Raw genomic sequence first — 7,636 nt, 5'->3', positions numbered from 1 at the left:
ATTTTTTCACGCTGCTCAGGGTGCAGTTAGAGTGATTTTAACTTATTGTTAACTAACAGTCTTCTATTACAAGCTACATGTATCTTGAATCGTCCGCAGTAACTGGAGTTCTTTGGTTTAAAGACGCATATACTATAGTGGGCAAATATAATCTACATATTGGTTGAGAGTTTGAACGTCTGTGACAATGACGTGTGTCAATATATTTCATTTCGAATAACATGCAAATGATACAGAAAAAAGAATCTAAGCATTCACAAACCGTCTTTTGATTATGCTAATTTTGTTTATTACTAGTATTCATTTTAAATATGCATACTCTAGATACATTTATCAGTTGTAAAAAAAGAAAACATGAAAATATTTTGCACATTTTGGGGGTGGGTGTGTATTTAAAGTTTTAACGCGGTAGATCTAATAAAAGATGACCTGTATTATTTGAGTTTATTGTATCCTTTTAAGACCCATAAAGATAAGTCATACTACATCAGTTCATTTTTAAATAAGTGAATAAATGTAGAAATGAAGATTTATTTCCTTTTTATTATATTTTACACAAAATGTTATCTCTTTTTGTTTTTTTTTTCAAAACATGGATTATGTATAAAATTTACTTTACTAGACCTTAAGCATGCTTATTAATGTTTACAGCTATTGGATTTCCGTGGTTCGGGACGGGGTAGGGCAGTTTAATTCACATATGTTCAACAATGTCATTGTTTACAAAAATATATAATCACACAGATTTTGTTATTTTTTACTGTTATATACTTTCATGTTTAATACTGAAATCTAATTGGTTTAGACGCAGTTCATAATCTGTTCTATTACCCTCAGCGTTAGCAACGCACTTAGCAACGGGTAACATTACGAATTGTTACATGCGCGAACATCATGCGCGTACGGTTCGGCTTAATATTAACGTTATTCCTATATGTATCTAAAAGCAGTGATGTTTTCTTTAACATAAAGACATTCATTATAACAAAATAAATAGTGCCTGTTTGGGAGGATAACAGTTGAAATTGACACCCCGAGAAAACCATTGTCAACCGACGCTTCGCGTCGGTTGACAATGGTTTTCTCGGGGTGTCAATTTCAACTGTTATCCTCCCAAACAGGCACTATTTAAATAATGGCAACCCCCAAAATACTGTACTTTAACAGAGACACATAATTTCAACGGATATATTCAAACATTGAATGCATTCATATAATGTTTTTAATGGGAATGGTATCACTACTGGCTCTAAAAAGTACTTGAAGTACCAATTTTACTGATAACGTCTGATATTTACTGATAATGTACTGAATTTGCTATAAATTGCTGATAATTATTTTGTACTGTATACGTAATTGCTGAGAATTGCTGATATTTACTTATATCTTTACTGTTATTTATGATAATCACTTGATGTTTATAATTACTACGAATATTTTTAACGTCCAAATCATTGTCTTTTAATTATTAAAAGAGACATCATTCAGATTAAATGCGATATTTTTTCAAGTTTGTGTTATGTAGTTATATGTTTAACTTAGAGTTTAATTTATATATAAATTTGATTGTTAAATTGATGGCCTCTTTTGAAGTTATTATTAACACAGGAATAAAACTTTCTTAATGGTGTTGATTTTTTTTTCATTAATGAAATTCTCAACATGATTATTTTTACCTTTAAAATAGAGAATATACCTGATCAGGACTTCAAAATGTCGCAATAATCAACATTGTACATTTTGTAAATTCCCTTACAGAATTGCAGCATAAATGCAGTACATATGCAGCACATTATCAGTATAAAATCCCAGTAGACTATCAGTAGAGCTACAGTAGTACTGCATATGTACTGCAGAGCTTTTAAATGGAAAAATACAATGAAGCAGCAGACTTGCAATATGTTTCAAATATGTTAATTAAGACTGCAATTCTACTGCAAATAAGACTGCCAGGCAGTATATACTGCCAGGCAGTATATGCTGCCCTGCAGTAGAATTCTTGAATATCTCTAAAGTCTACTGGTCTGCACTACTAAATAGTGCTGCTAAGCAGTAGAACTGTTGCAGTGGGTTTCAAATATCTACTGCACAGCAGTACTGTATACCCAAATATGGAAGCTTTGGTTGGCGGTAGAGTTGCAGCATGTTTCAAATATTGAAATTCGTACTGCAAAGCAGCATTGAGTATCCAAATATGAAAGCTTTGGTTGGCAGTAGAGATGTGGCTTGCTTCAGATATTTCATGTTCCCCAGCCGGTAGGACAGCAAAACCACTGACATATAGTGATATACCGTGAATGTGGTTGGCAGCCTTTGTAGAATACAACAACTATTCATAACAACTTAAGTAATATATTCAGGTTTTATTACTCTAGATACATATACATTTAATTATAAATAATTTGGAAATATATCTATATTCCCAATACTCATAATAATTATAAAAACATTACAAAACTTCCAGATTATTTCAGTTACTACAGTTATTACAGTAAAACTATTTATAGCATACGCAGTAATTTATAATGTGTATATACACACGCCTTTATGAACTTTCATTGCTGTACTGCATAGTTAACTTTCCTGCTTTTGGTCCTTGCTAAGTTCAATTTCGCTACCACTATCTGCTTGGTGAAGATCCCCTGTTGTAGCGCAAGACTTGTGCGCTAAAAAATCTGAAAACAAATTAATGATAATAATATATAATTAAAGCATCATTAATTTAAAACATGTTAGGTCTAAAGTGTTTCTTAAAATGCAGGCCATTTAAGAATTGTATTTATACAGAGAGATACAGGAATGAAAAAAAACCCTAGATGGAACTCTTTTATAAATGCATGGAAGGAGGTATAAAAAGCGTTAGATGTACAACACTGATATCAAGTGATACGACAAAAGAGTCAGATACAAATAATTCCATAGATTCTTAACCAATAGAATAGTAATAACTATGAAATGAAAGTTTTTAAAAAAAAAAAATAAGTTACACAATTTTAATATTTAAAATGAACAGGTCAAAACTTAAAAACCTTGAAAAAATGTATTTTAAATAATTTATAACTTAACTTTGACTTGTACAATTTGCATTTTAGAATGCCACTTTCATAGTCTACAAATTTAACTCTCAAACTCTCGAACTATCTGGCCATTTTCACCATCTGAACAGCATCTATTTAAATTGACTTATATGTGATATTATACATTAAGAGAAAAATAATTCAGATTACATGTGGTTCTGTTTAACGAGGCCGAGTACAGAACGAGTACGCACGCTTTCGCGCAGCGTTTCATTTGTATTGTGACGTCATCTTTCTGCTTGGTTGACGCCATGGCGTGATAGTTTCAACTGCAGATATTTAGCGAAAATTGTTGAAAATAGCTCGTATGATGCGTAAAAATAATGTTATATTGTGGAATCAACATAAATGTCTCGAAGTATAAGCTATATTTGGGCTCGGGTCGAAAACGTGAAGAGGGTTCAGCAAGCCTAGCCCTCTGTCACGTTTTCTTAACCCGCCTAAATATAGCTTAATTCATATTTTTCAAGACAGTAGCCATGTATTTTATATTAATGACCCTTTATATGTGATGTTATATATTTTTTTATTACTTAAATATGTTTGAATGTTTTAATAATACTGTATAGATCACCTTTTCCGCCTTTGTCAAATAAAAAACAGCCATTATCTGACGAATCTGGGAAATTGGGCATACAAAAATCAACTTTGATAAGACCCCTGGAACAAACCAGGAGGTAAAAGATTTTTTTAATTTGACCATTTGATGCCTTTTAGCAATCACTTTAATATGTAGAACAGAAAAAGAAATCCCTAGGGCAGAAGTTTTGAAAAAATTTTAAAAATATGCAAAATTGATACATTTCAAGCAAAATCCCATAGGGTCCTATGTTAAAGATTAACAAACTTTGAGATGACCCCCTAAACAAACGGTATGGTAAATGTCTTATTTTTTAATCTTAAAATAATAATTATATCAGTAGAAATTAATGTAAAAAGTTTCATCCAAAAATCTAGGGCAGAACAAATTAGACCCGGCCTCGTTAAGTGTTAAAATCATAAATAATCATATCGTCATCTATAACTATTAACACTTCACATTGAGCATAATTTCTATACATTTAACCTATAGCGACATCAGCCCCGTGGCTGTTACATTCTAAGCCGTGTACATAGCCAACACTCTGTTTGACCAAAACAAATAAACTATTCATCATAACTTAATGTTAATTATATGGCTGTCGAGGCGCTTAATATAAATACGTCAACATTAAAGAATCGACCTAACATTTTAAACTGTTGATAATTTCAGCAAATAATTTAGTGAATAAATTTCATATAGCAAATCATTGTTCGTTACCTTTTTCGACTACCTGTAATTAAAAATACGGCCAAGTCGGCTACTTAATCTGGATACAAACGTTAACCTAACAAACGAAATATCCCAAAGGTAGGTTTCTTCCATCCGGTGCTCGGTGTAAAAATTACCCTTTAAAATCTTCTCAGTCAGCAAAACTTTCTAGTGACAAACCAGTCGGAACATCTATATTAAGGAGTAGAATTAAGTGTGTATTCCCTTTACCAGTTTGGGACACCACGATATTATAGTTATTGAATAAAATGTACACAATAACATAGTTACACAGAATCTTTTGATTGTTACAAACGACAAGTCAATACAGATCAATAAAACTTACACCAACGATAATAATCAATGTCAAGTAATTTAAGTCAAAGAATATCACTACCAATAATACTCGAAAATCAAATTAAAATACAATCATGATTAATGAATGTCGACCAAAATTGTCAACTGGTTGATAATAAAAGTTCAATTTATTCAAATAGTATGTCCATGATTAAATGGCAATGTCTACAAAACATATTTAAGACTTTCATAAATCACAAAAGCATACTTTCTTAGTTGACACAGTTACGCATACAAAGACTTCATAATAAAGTTTTTTCGGTATCCACAGAATAACAGCCAGTCAAAGGAAGGCGTATCGGTGATCGGGATAATGTGTACATAATTCAGAGTTCACGAATTGTAATTGCAGTTTGCAGTTCTCCAGAACTGAGTTCAGATTATTGAATTTTAAACGACTTATTTTAATTCGCTCATTTTACATTGCGAGATTCATTGCATACACAATATTCATTTGTATATCAACGGCATTTACGGATGGCGAGGTGACATAGAGAACATCTGCTGCATTCATCTATTCCTTAGACAAAAACTAGTTTTCTTCAAGGTATTTAAGTGTCAATTCCGAGTCCGGTCTGTAACATTCAGGCCATGGTAAATCATAGTTCCTTCCCCTTCACTCAGTTGGCGCGCTAGTACTGCAAAATATTTTGCGAGCTACCAGTTCCAATTCGTCGGGGTTTCTAAGGGGTCGGGCGTCCTTCACCAAGAATTACGTCTCTAAAGTCTCGTTAAAGTTTCGTTTCCCAGGATTCACAATTTACGAAAAGTCCGCCAGAGCTTTTCTCATCTCTGTCACTACCCCCTTTTCGACAACCTGACCAGCAACCACAGTTAAAAAAAACACAAAAAAAACCAAAAACCTAAATACATCCCATACAAACTGATAATTCAATAGATTGTAAATTACTGTTTTCTGGCAATTCCGCCATGAGTGTGTTCATAGGGAAATCCTTTCTGTCTTTTAATTTGTCAGGATTCTGAAATTGGCATGCTTCGGGACACTTTAGGTATTTACAATGAAACAAAAAAACAACAACATGTCCTTAACTTAAGATATTTATCGTTATATTTTATCAATTGTTTTTACAATTAATCTTAAATATCTAAATTTTCAGTCGTCGATTCATATATTTCGAACTGATAAATCTTCTAACTCCGCATTCACAAATTTCTTGGTGCTACGTTTGTTTTTACTACACTCAGGTGCCAAAAGTTAGTGGTATTTCATTATCCGGTCAAAGGCGTGTAATATATAATTGTTATGCACAATTCATGTGTTAATGCGATTACGAGTAATTTTGGGGATCTAGGTTCCGATACCCATAATTTTTCCCATTAAGGTTAGAACTACTTCAGAGGACCCTCCCTCAGCCACGTCATGATTATAAATATCTAAAGTCGATCATTGTCCCTATTTTCAGTCTCACTTTAACAAGAACGTCTCAAGAGGGCATCATCGATAATTCCGGTATCTAATCTATCAGGATTACTAGACATCTAAAATTAAATAACTTACTTTCCCAGTTTTTTTTACCAATTGCTTCATTCATTTTTCTGCGTATAATATTATATGCAAAGCTTAGGAATATTCAATATCTTTTTTTTTATTTAAAAAACGTTATATCATTTCTTTAATCACGTCAGCCTTTGTCCGTCATAATAACAAGACAATTTTCTACATGCTGTTGTACACTAACCGTTATATTTCTATGCAGTTTGGGGACTGGTTTACGCAGTTTGGGGTTAGGGGTGAAGCATAAACCTACTTCATCCTTCATTTCAAAAATGTCTATATCTTCGTCTACGGGTAGGTTTGGGGAGCCTAAGGGAATCTCATAGTTTTGATCATTGTGTTTACCTTTACCTGCTCCGGGTTTGCATCCGATCCTGACTCCACAGACTGATCCTGCTTATCGTTAAACTGTCTTCTTCGTCTGAAAAATCTTCTCGTGTTGTTTGAACTGTATGGCTCTTCGACATCATTTTCCATAGATACTTCCTCTTCCGGTGGCAACACATAATTGGTTTTTCTATAGAACTGAAAGAAACCAAAAGAACAAACTTAGGTGGTATATATCTCATTGAATGCAGATTGTTCTGAGTTGACATTTATTTCTGTCTAAGAAAAGATAACGTCAGTGTGTCTCCATCGACGCATGAGTTCTAAGTATAGACTGAATTTTTCTTGTTCTTAAAAAAGATCCAATGTCGACTAATTAATATAGAGTAACATATTTTGAGTCAAAGTTTCAACATTAATGTGCAAAATTTAAAGTTTTTCTCAACAAATCGTTGTAGAGAGGATATCTATGAACCCTCTTCATATTTTTCAGATATTTAGATCTTCAAAAAATATGCAGTTCGACAGCTCTTCTTAGTAATTAAAAAGGCATAGTTTTATACTTGTATCATAGGGGCATCGTGTCCCCTCTACACTCTATAACATATATATATATAATTATACACAAGGGAAGAATCGAAAGTAGAACACGATTTGTAAACAATGTCAAAAAACAACTTACTTCACAAAAGTTACGCAAATCCTCGCAAATGTTGTCAAAAAACACGTTCACACTCAAATATTCCTAATACACTCAGTAAAAAGCATTTTTATCCCATTAAAACCGCTGTCTGCTGCAGAAACCCAATCTCTTCGCCCAAGAAAAGATAACTCTGTACTTTCGCCATCCGAAAACTCTCGGGACCATCTATATGTTCAGTCATGATACATTGTAAAATTCCGCTAAACACCAATAACAAAACAAAGAAATAAATTTTATACATGTCATCTGCAGATCTGAATTTGCAGCGGGGGTAGGGGTGAATTTTGAATGATGGACAATCTTATTTTTAAAATAAATAAGTAGAATTCAATTTAAAATGTCAAAATATATGTATAATTTTTTAT

General features: G+C 32.7%; 1 long non-coding RNA gene across 2 annotated transcripts; it reads right to left on the bottom strand.

The window, feature by feature from the left end:
• Positions 1 to 2,368: 2,368 nt before the first annotated feature.
• LOC128160672 (uncharacterized) lies at positions 2,369 to 7,389 on the bottom strand. Of its 2 annotated transcripts, none has more exons than XR_008240320.1 (3): positions 7,251 to 7,389; positions 6,587 to 6,766; positions 2,369 to 2,675 (listed from the first exon to the last, which is right to left on the bottom strand). It is a non-coding gene; the product is annotated as an uncharacterized LOC128160672 (long non-coding RNA). The 2 variants fall into 2 exon arrangements; XR_008240319.1 differs by having other exon boundaries at positions 6,593 to 6,766.
• Positions 7,390 to 7,636: the final 247 nt, after the last annotated feature.

Source organism: Crassostrea angulata, chromosome 8 (genome assembly GCF_025612915.1).
Source record: "Crassostrea angulata isolate pt1a10 chromosome 8, ASM2561291v2, whole genome shotgun sequence".
Taxonomy (NCBI): Eukaryota; Metazoa; Mollusca; class Bivalvia; order Ostreida; family Ostreidae; genus Magallana; species Magallana angulata.
The sequence above is the reverse complement of the archived record's forward strand: the minus strand, read 5'-3'. Positions and strand labels throughout refer to the sequence as shown.